General features: G+C 40.4%; 1 long non-coding RNA gene across 1 annotated transcript in view; it reads left to right on the forward strand.

Annotated features, from left to right (window-relative positions):
• Nucleotides 1–17,902, forward strand: part of LOC137861964 (uncharacterized) — a 36,822-nt gene that overhangs the window by 2,986 nt on the left and 15,934 nt on the right. The window contains exons 2-4 of the long non-coding RNA XR_011099957.1: nucleotides 72–165; nucleotides 5,173–5,352; nucleotides 10,872–10,978. This is a non-coding gene — a long non-coding RNA (uncharacterized lncRNA). The remainder of the gene's footprint in view (nucleotides 1–71; nucleotides 166–5,172; nucleotides 5,353–10,871; nucleotides 10,979–17,902) is intronic.

The following is a 17,902-nucleotide window of genomic DNA, read 5'->3' on the forward strand; positions in this document are numbered from 1 at the left end:
GAAATCCATATTCATTATTTCTTGTTTTGGCCAAAAAAAAATCTGATTGGAATATTTTTTTTTTTCCCCAGTGGGCTTCTAGAAAACATTTTGAAGTTTTTCCTGGAAGAACAGCTTTATCAAGTAGCAGCACATCCAGTAGAAAAGAGAAGGCCCTTTGGACACGTAAGCAAAATCTACATGAATCACTCAATACATGTGTGTTATAAAAATGCATGTGTCTTGATATAATAGAAGATTGATTTTTTTTATTATTATTCTTAGAATTGTTGTTTGAGACTTGTGCTGCCACATTGCGCACAAGATAAATTTTGGTTTGAGATACTAAACAGTGCTTGAATTTCAGTTGCCTATAAAGCTAATTGATCTTCCACTCTTTTTTTCTGGAACAGAGGTGTGTAAGGTTTTTATGTACTTTTAGGTAATTAGGACAGTAGAGATAAAACTCCCTTTCTTATCCCCTATAGTGCTTCAGAAATCAGGCTTCTTACATCCAAGAAAACTTTTAAGTTTATCATTCCTCTTAACACATATTGTAGCTGTCTAAAAGCGTGTTCTTGCTTTTGCACAAGTTCTGTGCTCTCATTAGCACAGTGTTTAATTAAACTATGGTGGCTCTTTGTTGCTGTTTGTCTTCAATATTTAATCCTCAAAGTTTCTTGATTTTCAGCCCAGTCACAGACCCATGTGGATTCCATGTCTTCTGGAGTAAATAATACGTAACAGAATTGCTGATATGAAAGAGTTTATGAAAAACATGGATCTTTGGCTATTAGACATATAACATCAAGTTGGAAAAAACTCCCTCAGCAACTTCTTGTTTGCTTTTTTGTCATGTTTTTGTACCATAATGGAATGTCTGTTCAGTCCTGAATAGCATGTATTCAACTTTTCCAGTTCCTAGTCCTCCCCATTTAGTTCCCAAGTGGTATTTTTTCAGTCTCTTATTGCTCATGATCTCCCATGGTTTTGTATTTGGTTTTCAAAAAACAAACCAAAAAATCCTACCTGAAAGGGAAGCCTTGCATTTATCTGCTTTTTCCTTGTTTTGAGGAGTACTTTAGTTCTTCAAACGTTGTTCCACATATAATACCAAGTGGCAAAGTTGGGTTTTTATTGACTTTCAGCTTTGAAGGGTGTGTTTAGAATAAGGGTAATGCATTTAGCAACCTTAGATTTATGGCCAAGATACTGCACCATAACAACAATGGCTCATAGGAAAACCAAACCATTGTTAATGAAGTGGGGAATCTGGGATTGAAAGTAGAAGTAGATGCTTGCCTTTTGGGTGCAGAAGTTTCATGCTCTTGCTCTTGGAAGACCAGCCTGCTGTGAGGTGGTGAGGCTGTTGTTCCCATCTGCCTGATGGTTCCCTGTGGGTAGCTGTGTCCTCATCTCCCTCCCCAGCTGGCAGCTGCCACTGAGCAGTGTAGCCCAAAGGTATTAAGAGCAGCTGTGGTGGGTGCAGAGCACCACAGGACAGGCAGCGGTGCAGTTTCAGCTATGTTCATATGGCTGACAGCACCCTGAGCGCTGGCACCTGATCACTTGCTTGAGCTCGGCTGTGTGTAGTCTGCCTTGTGCTAGGCTCGTGAGTAGGAAGTTTGTTAGCTTTTGAAATGCTGAGCCCTACACCCTGGGGGTTTGCTGGGGTATGCCGTACTGCTTACTGTTTCCCAACTACATTTTGGGGAACTTTTTTATTCAGCTTGAGATCCTATTTGTAGCAGCTGCTTTGAGGGTTGTTTGCATTCAGCTATCTGCTTGTCCTGTACTCCTAATGTCTGAACTACTTTTGCAAAATGGATTCATTCTGAGCATAGGTTCTGTCTATTAAAAGCAAAAACAAACAAAATAACCAAAACCATACAAGTCTGGTTATTGTTCATGGTCTCTTGCGTTGTTCTTTCCCTTACCTGCTTCCAAAAGAGCATGTTCTGGAAGAATGTGATGGTTGCTCTGTAAAGTGAACTTCAATTGCTCTTCTCTATCAATTTGCAGTTATAGATGAGAAGTGGGAGATGATCTCTTTTGAGGCTTTTGCTTAAACATCTTGTTTTATTAGGATATAATGTTCCTAGATGGAAATGGAAACTGGATAGATTCTTTGCCTTTAATTATTTGTGTTCAGTTAAGTTATCAAACCTTTTTTTAAAAAACAAACAACACCAACAAAACCCACCACCACCACCACATTTGGTTGTGTTAAGACATGCATTAGATCATCTCCACCATCTTCTGTATGTCACATGTCCTAGGACATGGGCTCTTTGGGAAGTCCAACAGTTAGTACAAACAGAGCACAGCATGTCCCAGCTCTGTGTTGGAGAATTCTCATAGCTACTGCAATGTAAACATGAAAAGACAAAAAAATATACTTTTTTTTTTTTTTTTTCTACACAAGGCTGTGCTTGTGGACAACGTCTCGTGGTACAGGCTGAAATAAGTCCGTATGTACAATTTGGGGTCTTATGGCAAGTTAAGAAAGCAGCTTTTCAGTTAGGTCAAGCATAGACACTAATTCAAAAACATCCTTAATTTAGAGCACACAAATGATGTGCAAGTGCCACATCTTCTTTTGGGAAGCAAATAGAGGGAAACAGCAACAGTCACTTGAGATCCTTCAGGTTGCTGATGCTTAATGAAGGTGCTTTCTCTCATAAACTGTTCAGCACCTCTTTACTCAAGGGAAAATAAATGAAGCAAAAACTTTGGAAAGATACTGTGTAAGCAGCATTCTTGGTTTAAACGTCCCCTTGGGGTTGCATTCTTTTGCAATGATAGATGTCAGTGTACTGTTCTTTAGACTTTTGTTAAACAACTTCAGGAGGAACAGACTGAGCTACCTTACAGTGTGTCATAAGGCATTCAGTAGTTTGGGTAAACACGACCTTTTCACTTCTCCTTAGAGTTTATTAATTAATAAACCTATATTAATTGTAGTACTCATCTGGGAGTATAAAATAAGGTGAAATAAGCAGGGAAGGAAACGTTTTGTCCCTTGAAGCCTATCAAGTTCCAGGCTCCGCTCTTCAGAGGCTGAATTCCAGGGCACCGACTGTCTCTTACGGGTGCCTGGCTGCTGAGTTCTCATTAAGTTTGAGGGCAAAGCGTGACTGTTCTTCAGCTGGTCTTGATGGTGCTTTTGAGCTTTTGTAGTGATTTGAATTGCCAGCTTCTGTGGTGTACAAGCTTGATTCTAGATACCTAATTTTTTAAAATGCTTATATTATTCCATGTTATGATTTGTTTCTGGAGCAAGCATGGCTTTTTTTTTTTTTTCCCTGTTCCTTTTTTAAAACGTGCATTCTCTATCTATTCTGGAATCATCCTGCAGTTGTTGAGGATTTTGTAATTTTAGTTGCCCATTTCCTTAAATGATTTTTTTTATTTCCGTAAGTGGTCAGGGAAACTGACTCTCAACTTAAAATTCAAAATCTAGCTGTATGGAAAACAGCATAATCAAACTGCCTGGAAATTAGTATTTTCTAACTTCCTGGGTTTCATAGCTTATGCTTAAACAAGTTTGAAGAAAAATGCTCAAGGTTCTCACCCCTTCTAACTCAGATTAGGCTGTGATTATGAGTAAATTTCATGTGATTAGTTTGATATTCACACAGTTTAGAAGAATGTTGGAATGGGATTAAATGGTGTGGTCCTTTAAGAGCATTTGTGGCTATAGTGACTCTTGTAGGAAGGTAACAATGAGGCTTTTTTAATGAACTACTAGGGAGTTACTTAAAAGAATATATGAGAGATGCACAGCTTGACAGGAATATTATTGTACCGAGTACAAAACTAACTTGCATTTGACCTGATTTTTAACAGGTTGGCCTTCCATTTGCAACTTGAACTCTAACCTGTGATGAAAAGTATTTTTCTTGTGACTTTACATCTTTACATGGGTTTTCTCGAATCAAGCTGTCATTCAAAATTTAACTTTAAAGGAAAGAATAGCCATAGGAAATTAAATACCTGTTCAATTTTTGACTATTACATTCTGTAACACTATGGACAAATAACTATCAATTACTGCTCTTCATTGTCCAATCTACAGGATAGAAATACAAAATGTAAAAAATTGGAATATAATATAAAGCTGTATTTTGTCCATTCTTCATCTTGTCTGTTTACCAAAGTGTTTTAGTTTACTTATGGTCTGAAGTACAATAATGGTTTTCAAAATAGGGTACTTTATTTTCAAGATCAAAAGGACCGTACTAAGACACGTACTCCCTCTAGCAGCTTAACAGGGTAGTCCACCGATGCCTGATGTGTGAAATGTATTGGAGCAATCTCCCTCGCCAAAATATTTTCTCTTGAAGTGCAGCTAATGACTATTCTGCTTGTTTTAAATCTTCTAATTTTAACAGAGTCTTTGGATTCTGTAAGCCAGGAGAAGTGTTCCAATGTTGAAAGTCATCCTCTAAAGAAAGGGTAAAGCATTTGAAATCCTGAGTTAAAACACTGTGGCAGACTTATGTGCCTTTTACCCTTTGAGGAAGGCACAAAATAGATTTCTAAAACATCATTTTATTAGCCTGGTCTATATGTAACGAAAGGATGCTTTGTTTCCTCATACTCCTCCCAGAGTACTTATGTTAAAGGTATCCAGAGGAGATAACTGGAGATCCTAGGAATAGAAGAACACACAGAATAGTGGAGAAAGAAGCGACTAAGTGGTTATGCAAAATCAAAATTGGAGTTACTGTGAGTTTGTGTGAGTTGCAGGGACCAGGTTCTGTAATTGGTGCCGTTATCACGTCTTATCTTCAGCAGGACGAACTGGGCAAATGGTTTCTTTTCTTAGTCTCTTTCTGCCTCCCCCTGGAGTAAGATTTGAGTCTCAGCATCATACTGGAACCAAGTTGGGGAGAGAATGGGACAAAAATAATCCTCTGTGGGTTGGAATAGATGAATAGATGAATGGTCGGTTCCCAAGAGTTTAATTCTCAGAACTCTGCAACCAACTTTAACCGTGTTTCTTGTGCCTTCTTGCATGTCTGTAACAAATTCCCTCAGGGAAAAAAGGGAAAGGGGAGGGGAACAAAACCCACACTTCAAAGAACTATTTTTTATCATATTTTTGGCAGTATTGAATGGCAAAATAGTGATGTTCTAATATGGTTTTGCAGTCTGCTGTTGCTTAATTGATTTTTCACTTGGTTGCAGATGATGACTGCAGCAGGGATGATTGTAAAGAGAAGCTATACCTGCAGTTTTACCAACAGATGCAGCAAGAATATGATGGAGAGAGACCTGACTGTGTCATTGTTGCCATCAGCAAGGAGCAAAAGTAGTTTCTGTTACAGTCTTTCAGCTAATTCTGTTACAGAAACGATAGCTACATAGGTAAGTGTTAACCCAATTTAGAAAGGTGTAATCTTGCAAATATATAGATAATACTTGAAGAGCATGCTTATTTGATGTTTCTGAATGTCCTAAATATTTCAAGTTGGTAATAGAATTTCTTATGCCTCTCATGGGCTTTTGAGTATGACAACAATGAGGAACATGTATAGGTTCTTAGAACAAACAAACAAAAACCAAACACATTCAGTGATTTATTGGATTAAAATCAGCCTTAGAACAACAACAACAAAATATTAAGAATTAAGGGCCACCTTGAAGCATTTTTTTATTATTTAAGATTTTCTTCAGGGGAATATGCTAGAGGCATTGGCGATCAGGTACAATAATGTGGTCTTGTGGTGGAAGTAATACACAAGTGAGGTTTCACACAAGCATTCCAAGAAGTTAAAAATGATGCATTTATATTTTTGAAAAGTAAAAAATATCCCTTTCATTTGTAATCATTCTTCAAGGTTCTATCAAAACTAAGTTTAGCTTGGTTTAGAGATGTCGCTTAAAGTAATCCCCATTCAGAACTGCACTTTAAATTTCTTTCAACCCATTAAAATTTTAAACACTGATTCACTACACTTAGTAACAAAATTTGACCTAGTTAAAATGAGACAGCTTTGAAATAGTTCACTGAATTAATTTCTAATAATTCATAATACATGGAGTGATTAAACATCTGTCCTCGTTTCCTTCTTCCTAAATGGCATGACATGCGTGCAACATGATGTAGTCAGCATGTCAGATAGAGTAAGTAATGGTAGGAAGTTGCATAGAAATTAATTGAAATTTCTTTCTTGCATTGATTCTATGTAAATTAATAAATTTTTTTTTTGTCTGTTTTAGAACTCTATTGTAGATTTAAATTTTGCATCATTTTTAGAATCAAGATCACAGTAGTAAAAATGCATTTTCTCTTGAATGGAAAGTAACTGCCCTGTTCTACAGTTAGGGAAAAATATTCTGAGTTTAAGAAAAATCTGTGATAATACTATTTCTATTTCAAGTTTAGGCATTTGTGAAAGTCTGTATGGAATTGGAAATCTATCTTAAATTTAACTTTAGATCATGAGTGGCCAGTAATGTTTTGACAGTGGGAAGGAGAAAATACAACTTTTCATATATATTTCCAATGAAGTTTATATACCTGTGCAGCTACAGGCGGGTTATGTCAGTGCTGAACTGGAGGTTTAAAAAAATCTCACTCCGTTTTATTACACACAGACTTAACAGCTATATTTTTCTATCTTTTTGCAAATGTGTGAAGTAGATGAAAACATAAGCTTGATAAAGCCAGCATGCTCTCTTCTCTGCAGTAAATCATAATATGCCTGTGGAAAATGCACTGGCTATCGTAGTTAAAGCACTTGGGAATATATTTGCTGAGCGTGAGCAACAGGAGTATACCAAGATCTCACATAAGGCAGCTGATCTGGTGGATGACTATCTAGCACAGGAGCTGTGTGAGAGTTAGCATGCCTCTGGGCATTAGATGTTTTTCTGTTAAATGAGGAAAGATACCTGAATCTTTCTTGGAGAGTTGAGCTCAGTAAGTGACTATGCGAAGACCAGGAAAGGTAAGATTGAAAGTACTCACTTTTTTTTCCCCCGAAATACCACTTCAAGCTTCTTTTAAATCTGATATAAAGAAAGCCTGGGTACATTCCATGTCAGTAATCTGTAAATAAAGGAGAGCAGGAAAGATCAAAAGCATATGTATAAAATGCCAGTGTGTATATTCGTGGGCATGTACATCCTGAAGTAGGATGTATATGGTTCTTCACATATCCGGAAACACTATAAGGACATACACAGACACCATAGCTGGCAATTACTCTTTCACAGGGCATGGTTACGAGTATTTGATCATCTGCTACTGCTGTTGTGTTTAACACCGCGTGCACATAAATGCCTTTAAGCTGGTGATGTCCAGCAATCTGTTAAGCAACTCTTGATTTAAGAGTTCGATAATTTAATGTTGTATATATTTTATTGACAGAAGTTTAAAATCCAGCAGAACATCTCTAAAAGATAAAAATGAACCCAGCTACATCACCCATAAATTAGAGACTTAAAATATCTGTGCTATTTTTATCTTAGGAGCTATTCTATGGAAACATCTTGGATCCCCTTGTGACAAGGGAATAGTGAGATTCTTACAAGTTTCTACTTGCGCTGTTAATGTATTATGAAGAATTTCTTTCCTCTTCATTTAAAATAGGCTGTGTTGAACAAACTGATCCTTCAGCTGAAGTTGATGACACAATCATCAACTTAAACAAACTCCCATCTCTTCCACTGCCAAGCAGGAAAGCTCTCTTAGGCCAGTCACCCTTTCCTCAGGTTAAACCTGCACTACTGGGCAATAGGCCGTTAGGGGGTGGTCTTCCAACACCATTTCAAAGTATTTTGTTCTGTTTTCACATCTGACTTTGTTGCTTGCCACAGTATGTTTGCTCGTAAAAGTAGAACAATACATAGTAGATACTATGTGAATTACATCAAGTAGGTAGGTGGGACTTGAAAAAATCTGAGCTTGCAAATATTTAGCAGTGATCAAATAGCAGTTGAAAGACTGGAACTCAGCAATGGTATTTTCAGAGCAAACTTTATGTGAAAGGATAGGAGAGTAGGGGAGTATACTATTCTTTATCTAAAAATGAATTCGTTCCAACATTATAAAAGCGTAGGAATATAAAGCTTATCTTTTATGTCCTTAGTCTGAAATCGGATTCAACTACTGTCCTTGCATCTGTTTGAAGTTGGTACGGGTTGAGGTGAACACCTGGCTATTTTAGAAAGGCTTTTTTTCTTCCCCCGTTGTGAACTTTCCCGTTCCACAAAGCTTTCTTTTTTAGTTACCAAGTTGGTTGCAATTCTTTTGAGTTATTGAAGCTCATTGAAAACCAAAAGGGTGGCAGAAACAGTGAGGGCGGTTCAGGTTTTAAGCATGAATATTCCTAGATGCGTAGGATTAGGGTATGGTGCTTCGTCAATTAAATACCGCTTTCATGATTGAAACAAATAGGCAAATTGATTTTTAAAAAGTGTGAAATCTGCTTAATTGGACTATTTTCTTTTATCAAATGGTAGTGTAGAAGGAAGCTGCATGTACACTCTTGACAGCTGTTGGTGTTAGTGCTGAGTCTGGTTCCTTGGCATGAACACTAGGCACAAACTGAACTGAGATTCATGACCTACATTATGGTCATGGATTAAAAGCTTGCTTAGAACAAGCCTTGGATGTCATCTAAAATGTTTGTCATGAACCATCAGTCAGAAATAGAATCTGGCTTTAACTTTCTGTGACAATTGTATTTAATTTGTCAGTTTGTGTTTTAACTTGTGTGTGCAAGGTTAACATTAGTATCGGGGAAAGATTTGCTTTGTAGTAGCTCATGCTAAGTTTAGTAACACTGGAGGCCAGTGAGCTCTGCGTTGTTAAATACATCCAGGAAGGCTTTGTTGCAGCTCAGTGGTTGTACATCTTTTAAAGTAGGACACTGTGAATGAAAACAGCTATGGCATTCATCACTTGGTGTGTGGTGAAGCTGCTTCATCTGCCGTGCTGGTTTCTGTATGCTTCAGGCAGGTAGCGGGCCTTCCTTAAGCCCAGTGTTTTCATGTACTCATAGGTAAGAGCACTCTTTAAAAAAAAAAAAAAAAAAAAAAAAAAAACATTTTCCAAATGGGACCCTCAGATGTGGAGGGTAAACCTCCACCTCTTTTAGCACCTGCTAGGGGGTTTGAGCCTCTGGGATATTCTCCACATCCACCTGCAGAATGGGCTCTGCTTGGAGAAACCTGGCCTTGTGCTGACACCGCCTCTGTGGCTATTTGTGCTGATAGCCATGCATTACGTCTAGCTCAAACCTTCCTGATGCTGACAGCTGTACATCCATTCTGGTTAAAGAACTTAATTTCAATAAAATTGAAAGCAGTGGCCTGCCTTCTTTAAGCCACTCTCAGCTCAAAGGATACTGTTTCTGTATTGAATGTTTTAGAAAGCAGTTTGTAATTATTTCAAGTTCAGTGGATTTCTTTGGCTTTTTTCTTAATAACCAGGATGTTTACCTCAGATGTCTGTGTAGCTTTTACTATTAGAATATAGAAAAATACACTGGTACTATTCTCTGGTCATGAAATAGAAGTGGATGTTTTTACAGCTTATTAGGCATGCGGTGCAATGGAGCTACCTGAGTGCACAGTAGCTGTGAGCTGACAGAAACTGAAAGCGGTTCTCAGAAGAGCAGAAGATCATTAGAGGAATTGTTTTTTCTCTTTTTCTTCAAAGCTCTTCCTCTTGGTATGGGTTGAGTCTTTCAAGAGTATGGCTTGACTGCTGATCAACTGGCGTTGTGTCAGCAGAGTCTCAAGAAAAGGTTAATAATCATGAGAATGTGCAGTAGGAACTTATCCCTGCAGTGCCTCACGGGAAGGATGTCATGTTGGGTTGTCAGAGACCTACAGGAGCAAGTAGGGGGTAGAGTAGATAAGTCTGTTCTGATAGGTAAGGTCTAATAGCTTGGAGTCCTTCTAAGACTGTAGCTGTCACTTGTTTGCAATCAAACTCTTAGGGCATTGCTGAAAGGACCCTTAGAGGCCTAGCTGAAAATAAGGTACTGCTTGGTGTTTTCAGTATGTGTGATGGGATGAAATAGAGAGCGTACTTAGTCCTGACACTGTCAGTTTGTGAGAAAAGAATTAAAACAAACAAACAAACAAAACACCTTGTTGAACATCTGAGCTAAGGAATAGTAAAATCTCAATAGCAATTTTGTATACCCAGAAGGGTGAACATGGGCAATATATTTACATAGAAGATGAGATGTGAATGAACTGATGTAATGCTGCTGCTGTAAAAAAAAAAAAAGAGCATCTCGTTCTGTCGTGTGTAGATAGGAGTGTCAATACAGGAGCTCAGTTTCCAGCTTGGTACATAACAGTTTGAGATGAGCGTAGCTGGCTGGGTGCCCTTCTCCACAGCATTTTTTTTTTAACTGCCCTATGAGGAATAGTTAAGAAGCTAGTTTTACTCAAACCTAGAAAAGAGAAAACGAAAAAGAAAAATGATAGTAAGAGTTACTTATATGTAAAAGTTTCTAAAGAAAACAACTTTTTTCCATGTCCATTGTAGGTAAAATAATAAATACTTGGTTTAATTTGCAATGAAGACTTAGGTTAGGATTAGACAATATTAGCTGGAGGAGAATATTATCTTTGCAGTGGGCCCTCAGCTTACTCGTGTATGCAGAATACTTAAAGAAATATTGGACTGCATTTTGTATCAAAATGAGCAGTTCAATGTTAGATTATGTATTTGGGGACTTGAAACAATCAAAAGTTTATAGCAAGTCATTAGTTTTGATACTACAGTAAAACGGAAACGTCAATTAGCCTTTCACTGATTGAAGAGGGAGTTGATTTTCAGATAAAAATAGATGTGGGGAAGGTGACCAGATAAATAAACCACAAACTGTCTCACAGTATTTGTTTTTACTTTTTCACAGGTATTAACATTAAACCAGTGCAGCACCAACAGGAAGCTAAACTCAAGTCTTTACTTAACTAAGAAGATACCACTGACACAACTGGCCACAGTGGAAGTCCTGTTACTGTGAGTACATTCACCTTCTGTTGCACTCCATCCCATGACCATTTCTGAAAATTGAAGAAGGCTGTTTCATTAAAACCATTGTTCATGAGTGTCAGTGTCATAGCTACATAATTTTAAAATGGAAGCTGTTAAACAGTCACAAGATATGGTTGCCTGCCTTAGGTAGTTGTCATCAGTTTCATTTAGTGGTTGAACTTCATCTGACTCTATTCAAGTTCAGATGTGCAGGCCCAGTCAGATGTTGTTTGCAGGATATAGTAGAGCATGGATGGAATTTCTTTGAATGTGTGAGGTTGATCTTTTTTTTTTTTTATTGTTGTATTTTCTTAGAGAGAGATGAAGATGAAAGGACTGACTTTAGCCTCAACTGAAATTTCTGGTGTTGCTCTCTCACATAACTAACAGCTTTGAAAAAGTTTTAAATTCATGTCTTTAATTTGCTTGAAAATGATTTGTTGTGTTTTCATTTCTTTTTACTTCCATTGTAACTTGAAGTTGTAACAGTGGAAAAAAAAATAAGGAAAATATTGAAATAACTGTAGTTAATAAAGCCATTTAGTTATGTGAGGAATCACCTTAATATGTAGTTACCTACAAGCCAGTCAGACACCAGGTTTAAAAGATATTTAACAACCATTCTACTGAAACATCAAGTATACTTGGATTTAATACATGAAAAATAAACAACAGCTACTCTCCAAGAGTTTTTAATACCAAGATTAAATTATTGACTACAGTTTGTACGTAAGGAAACAACACCAGTACCAGTCACCATGAAGCACTATATGGATGTTTCTAACTTCTGAAAGAGAAAATTTACTTGCATAGAAAAAATTGTACATTCAGTAACCAAAAATAACTTCTGTAATTGCACTAAATACATCACAGATATTACTTGCAACCATAATAACTTTTCTTGGTAGTTCTCAAAATAACAAATTTCTGCTTATAGTGAATAGTGAAGAACTGACTAATATGTGTGCTTATCTGTATATCAGAGTAACGTTTTTTTTGTTGTTTTTGCAAAACAGGATAATGCTTTTTCCACTGTGTTTTCTGTAGCACTTCACCATCTAGAAGGTTACACGGTGACTTCAGTGTTACATTTTTCTGATGGTGCTTGCTTGATTTGCTCTATCATAATGTATGCTGACAGATGAGTTTTCATTATTGAATTTGCTCATTATATGAATTAAATCAATTCATAAATTTAATTTTGCTGAGAAACAATACCAATACAGATTTTAATTGAGCAAAATTTCCCTGCAGTGCAAGCTGTGGAAAATAGCCCTCTGCTTGAGAATGAAGTGGTGTCTTTCTGCAAGGCCTGCCAGTTTATTTTTGTCTTGCTGCTTTTTTTGCTCATTGAATGGGTTAGCTAAAACCATCAGGAACTAGCTGTCAACCCAAGAGTATGTAAGCATATATCTTATTCTTTGTCAAGGCTCCCTCTAATATTGGTTTTTAAATATGTAAATATGACTTCTGTGGCAGTGTGGTAGTCTAATGGCAGTGTCCTCTTTGGGTAGCTAGCTAACCTCAGAATTATTATAGCCCACCTACCCAGGAGTTTATTTAGCTGTTGGTACTACATCGTCTGAGGACTGTGAGCACTTACAAATTACCCTGCCGGTGTCCATACGAGCAGGAGAGTGCAGGAGGCTTTCCCATGGGAATCTGGGAGCTTGTTTCAGAGCCTGGAATTGAACTAATTCTCCTGAGCCCCATAGTAGGTCCTTAATCACAAAATCATTCCCCACTTCCCCCAAAGGGATTAAATGTAATAACTTGTATCATTTAAGTTTTTTCTTTTTTCTTTTTTTTTTAACACTTGAGGTTGAGGTTTTGAGGTTAGCTTTGCTAAAGAGTTCTCTGTCCTAGTGTAAAATCTCTTCTGGCAGGCAGGGACTGAGATGCTGAGTGCTGCTTTGTTGTGCCTGGAGTTGATCAGGACTGGCCTTCCCTGGCCCCACAATGTGAGCCCTGCCTTGGGTGGAGGGCTGGGACATGGGCACAAAAACCCCGATCCCTCTGTGCAAGGAGGAGAGGCTAACCTAAACATCCTCAGAGAACAGAGGGTGAAAGTGGTGCATACTTGTGTTCTGTAAGGAATGGAGATGAGAATAAAATAAAGTGAAAAATGGTGTGACATGGCTGGTTTAGGAGTCATTCTGAGCCTCTGAGCTGAAGCATGGTAACGACATTTAAGGAAGCTAATCAAAGCAAAACCAGTTTTCATCTGCATTTGGAGATAAGAGGGACACGTCTTTGGAGGCTGGCTTTTCAAGAGAATTAGGTTTAAGTTATCAGCTTTCCTGATGTGAAATTAGAGGGAGGGGAACAAGTTCTAAACTCTGCATGCCTGAGCACAGAAGAAATTGTATTTGAAACTTGAAAATAGGAGACACACACACACAAAACCCAAACATTACCTGACTCCCTCCCCACCCCCAAGAAAACATGACAAAAAAAGTGCCCCTGCCTTTTGTAGGAATTGTCAGCTAAAGGGTGTGAACTTGGAGCTTCTTTTCCTAAGGAGATTTCTGAGCAGCTTAGGGGAGCTCAGATTCTTTCATTGGTCTCCTATTTGCAAACTCTCAAAAGGGCTCTCAAACTTTCTTATAGACAAAAATGTTGATTTGTCTTTTAAACGGGATGCTTGGCTAAGTAATGTATGTTCATTTCTAAATCAGGTAATCAGCTCAAACAGGCTAAAAGGCAAATTGTCCTTAACATTCACAGCACTGTGTGTGTGAGAGCAGAAATGGGAGGTATTTAATCAAAGGTGTGTGTACAGATCCTCAGTGCAAATGATGTTAGGCCATTCATTTGTGGAAAGTGAAGAAAAGAGCTCAACTTCCCATTTACCTTCCTTCACAACCTTTTATAATCACCTGTGGGTTCCTGAAGATTCCCATATTTTCAAAAAAAAACAAAAACACAAACAACAAAGAAACCCTACAAGTTGTGCAACTCTGATGCAGCTACCTTACTGAAGCCACCTGGGGGGAGAAGTTTGAAAGTTTACCAGGTGTCTCCTATTCTTTATAACACGAAGATGAGTTAAACATGAAGACGAGAGTAAGCACAAGCAGTGGCCTGTGTCAGAGGCCCGCAGAAGATATGTTGTGGACACCTAATAATTCTTAGCACACCATTTGTTTGAGCTTTCATTCAATCTTTTCATACTTCCAGAATACGCTGTTTATTTTCTGAGCTGCTTAGTTTCGTAATAGTCACTGGAGACCTGTGTCATGTTTTACAAAGAAGAAAACATATCAGATGAGATTTTAACCAGAAACCCGCTCTAGTGATCAAGTGAAAAAAAGGAAAGATAACTTTCATGTGTAGTTAAGGCTGACACATGGCCCAGGGTGCTTGAATTATTGAATGCTGTTCGTATTGCCAGTACTGCGGTTGATTTAGCTGTCCTTGGGGCACCTGTGGTGATAGATTTTAAATGCATTGTATTTTTCATCCTATACTTCTGCATCTTTAGAAGGATTTACTTTTCTGACAGAAAGCTTGGGTTTGAAGTACTTCTCAGACAAACACCAGTGCTGCCCTAACCTGCCTTAAAACTTGAGGTTTTGGGGTGAAAAAGAAAAAAAAAAATTGATGATGTTGATCTTCAGGTGATTCTGTATAGGGGTTCTTGTGGTCTGGTGAAGTTTGGGTAATCAAGGCAAGAGAAAGTGACTTCCTAATTTAAAATATGTACTTTGGGCCCGTAACTTTTTTGCAGCGTACCACCATCATGCCCTGTAGGCCATGTATCAGCCCGTTCCATCCATCGTGCCACCTGCTGAGCTTTGCTGGGGAGAGGGAAGCTGCTGTGCCCTGTGGTGGCAGCTGTGCTGCATCTCACTGGTCAGAGAGCTGCTGTGGGAGAGGAAAAAACAGTTCTCACTTGCAGCCATTCAGTAAAAATTTGGGGATTAAGCACAACTAACGGAGGGCAATGAAGAGCTAAAGCTGCTCTCCCACCTGAGCACGCCAAGGTGCTGCGGGAGGGGAGAGCTCGGTGGCTGCTGCAGCCCAACAGAATGGGGAATAGAAATGGTGCCCTCGCTTTGCCTTTTATTGCCATGGGCAGAACAGCAAACAGAAGCATCATTGTACTGCTTTACATCTGCTTTCCTTCGTTTGGTAGCAACTTCTAACGCAGCTCAGTGCAAAGCAGCTATGGAATAGTTTAGTCACGTCTGCTCAGGCCTTCTGTCTGACTTGTGGAGGGAAGAGTGCTAGACTGTGTAATTTGTGTAATGTAATTAGATGTGCTGAAGCAAGACAAATATGATACAAATGGCATGAATGAAAGTAGGAATTCTTGGACATGTATCTGCTGCCTCTGGTGAGCTATGCTGAAATTGCAGCACGTTTCTCGTGGAAGCAGGGAGGTTTCAATCCTCTTCATCTTTTGCTGTGGGTTAAATCTTACCAAAATTCTGCCACTGGGTGGAAAGGTCTGATCCAGGGACAGGCTGTGGACAGGACAAGTTGGTTTGCCAAGCCCAGTGCAGACGGTGTGCCACAAATGGGGCACTTCTGAGTGATAGAAGCCCTGTTTCTGGCAAAACTTTCAATCAGTGAAGCAGCGAGGTAGTAAATAGCAAAGGCTTTTTCTGTCCAACTCAGCTGGCTGAGAGGACTCAACATGCAAACGTGGTTCAAGGCAGGAGCCGGCTCTTGCTGCACGCCCGGGCACAAAGGCCAAAGAGTTGGGTTTCAGGTGGGAGATGCAGCAGCTTGAGGACTTAGCACTGTGCTGCAGTGAGAGAAAAATACAGGCCTTGCGTGACTTTTTTTGATTCCATTAGCAGGAAGGAGAACGTTTTTAGTGGTGCTGTTTCCAAAGAAAAAAACAGAATCACCTGTGGATATGTTGCAGCCTATCAGAGGCTGCAGAAGTGAGCTGTGCCTGGGAAAACAAGGCTTGTGCTGCTAAGTTTTTTGAGATTTATGTTGTCCCACATAAAGGATTGGAGGTGATGGGAGTGCCCAGGTACCTCAGCAGAGGACAGACATCTGATAACCGGGAAGCTCTTACCGTTGCTGACAAGGATGTGACGTGCCCCAGGTTCCAGGTTTTTACCCAGTGAATCAACAACTCTTTTCTTATGCCTTTACTGAAGCCACCATGGAGACGTTGGTTTCTCCAATGCTTTTTCTATAGGTTAGGGCTCCGAGGAGTTAACTGCTGCACAGAAGTCATCCAAATGAGGGGGCAGAGCAGAAAACGCAGTGATTCTGGGCTTACGTGCGCGGCAGTAGCCGGGGTGGTGTTATTAATTACTGCTGCCACTAGTTAGCAGGCACAGCTAGCGCCTGTGCCTGCAGCTCCCTGCCTCTCCTATCAGGTGTTTCTCCACCTCTCCAGAGCTCGCTGAACACTTTGTTCGGTGTCTTTGTCTCCTGCAGAGCTCAGCCTTTCCTTCAAAACGTGCTTTGTGTCTTGAGTCCCAACGCAGTGACATAAGGGAAAAACAACCCTTTGGCAACCTCCCCCTCCCCGGTGGCTTTTCGAGTCGCTCACCCGTCCGTGTACCTTCCTGCGTGCTGCTTCCCCCTGGCCTGTCGGTGGAGGTGCAGGTACAGGCTTGACAGCTCCACGGGAAGGGGCAGCGAGGGCTCGGGAAGCCAGGGGCAGGTGGCTTTAAAGTAAAACTTGGAGATGCTGCGAGGTGCCTGGGCTGCTGCAGGCAGCAAAGCTTCCTACATGCAGACCACCAGTGCCCTTGGGGCATTGTGTGGGGACAGCCACTGTCCCGAGGCTGCGACCGCAGCTGGGGAAGGGTCCAGGAGGGGCAGGAGCCCCGTGGCCAGAGGGGTCCCCCTGGGCCTCCAGCTCCCTGCGCGGAGCCTGATGAGGGGAGGCCAGGAGAGGGAACGCAGGCAAAGGGTGTGCTGCCTTCAACAGGCTGCAGGGACCCTGGTGTCCCGGGTGAGAGCCTGCTGCTGGGGGCTTGTGGAAGGAGAAGAGGGAAATGCGAGGAGAGAAGATGAAATAATGCATCCAAGCCTTGCTCAGATTGGGGTGGTTACGGTAGGTGATGCTAGGAGCTCTCGCCCCGACGGCACGCTGTAGTGGATGCTGCACTCTGCAGGGCCTCCACCTGTGCAGTACGAAGTGGCTTCTGGCAAGAGACTGAGGAAAGAACAGGGAGGGAAAGCAGAGCTGCACGGCACGATTCATTCTTCCCCAAACCAGCAGTACTCTCTCCATCCCCTTCGTGAGCAGCACTCTGGTGGTCGTGGCTTTGGGACAGTTTGGGGGCAGCAGGAGGCTGCAGTGTGTGATGCCTCCCAGGGCTGTGGCAGCCGGTGGCACCAAAGGCTCCTTAATGCCATGAAGCCAGGAAAATTGGCCCTCCTTTTCTTGGCTTAAGTTTGTTTTGATCTAAAGTTTTATCTGGGGAAAGTCTGAAAGTCTGAGAAAAATGCTGCAAGAAAAAAAAAAAGCTGATGAAGATGTTGGATGCAGGAATGGCAGGAGTGTGGTGGCCAGGCCTGATGTGAATGAAATGTGGCAGGGATGTTTCATGAAGAAACGGTGTGGGAGCAAATTGTCATGGATCAATGTAATCTAATTTCTTTGCTTCTGTGATCTAAATAAATGCTTTAATAATTTAGTAAGGGGGAGCCTCTAATGGGTGGGAAGGAAATAATACAGGATGATTTAACAGAAAGCAGTACGGGGCAATGAAATATTAAAGCCACTCATTAAAAGGTGGGCGATGTCCGAGCTGTTAAAGATGGGAGAGAGAAGGAATGACACAGGTTTCGAGCACGGGGTGAAAAGCATCGTGGACTGCTGGCAAGTCCAGTGGATGTGAGCAGCCGGAGAGCAGCACCGTGGGCAGCGTGGCACTGGAATTGTTGGGCACACCTGGCTGCCCAGGCATCGCTGCACGCCTGAGCTCC

This window comes from Anas acuta, chromosome 10, assembly GCF_963932015.1.
Source record: "Anas acuta chromosome 10, bAnaAcu1.1, whole genome shotgun sequence".
NCBI lineage: Eukaryota > Metazoa > Chordata > Aves > Anseriformes > Anatidae > Anas > Anas acuta.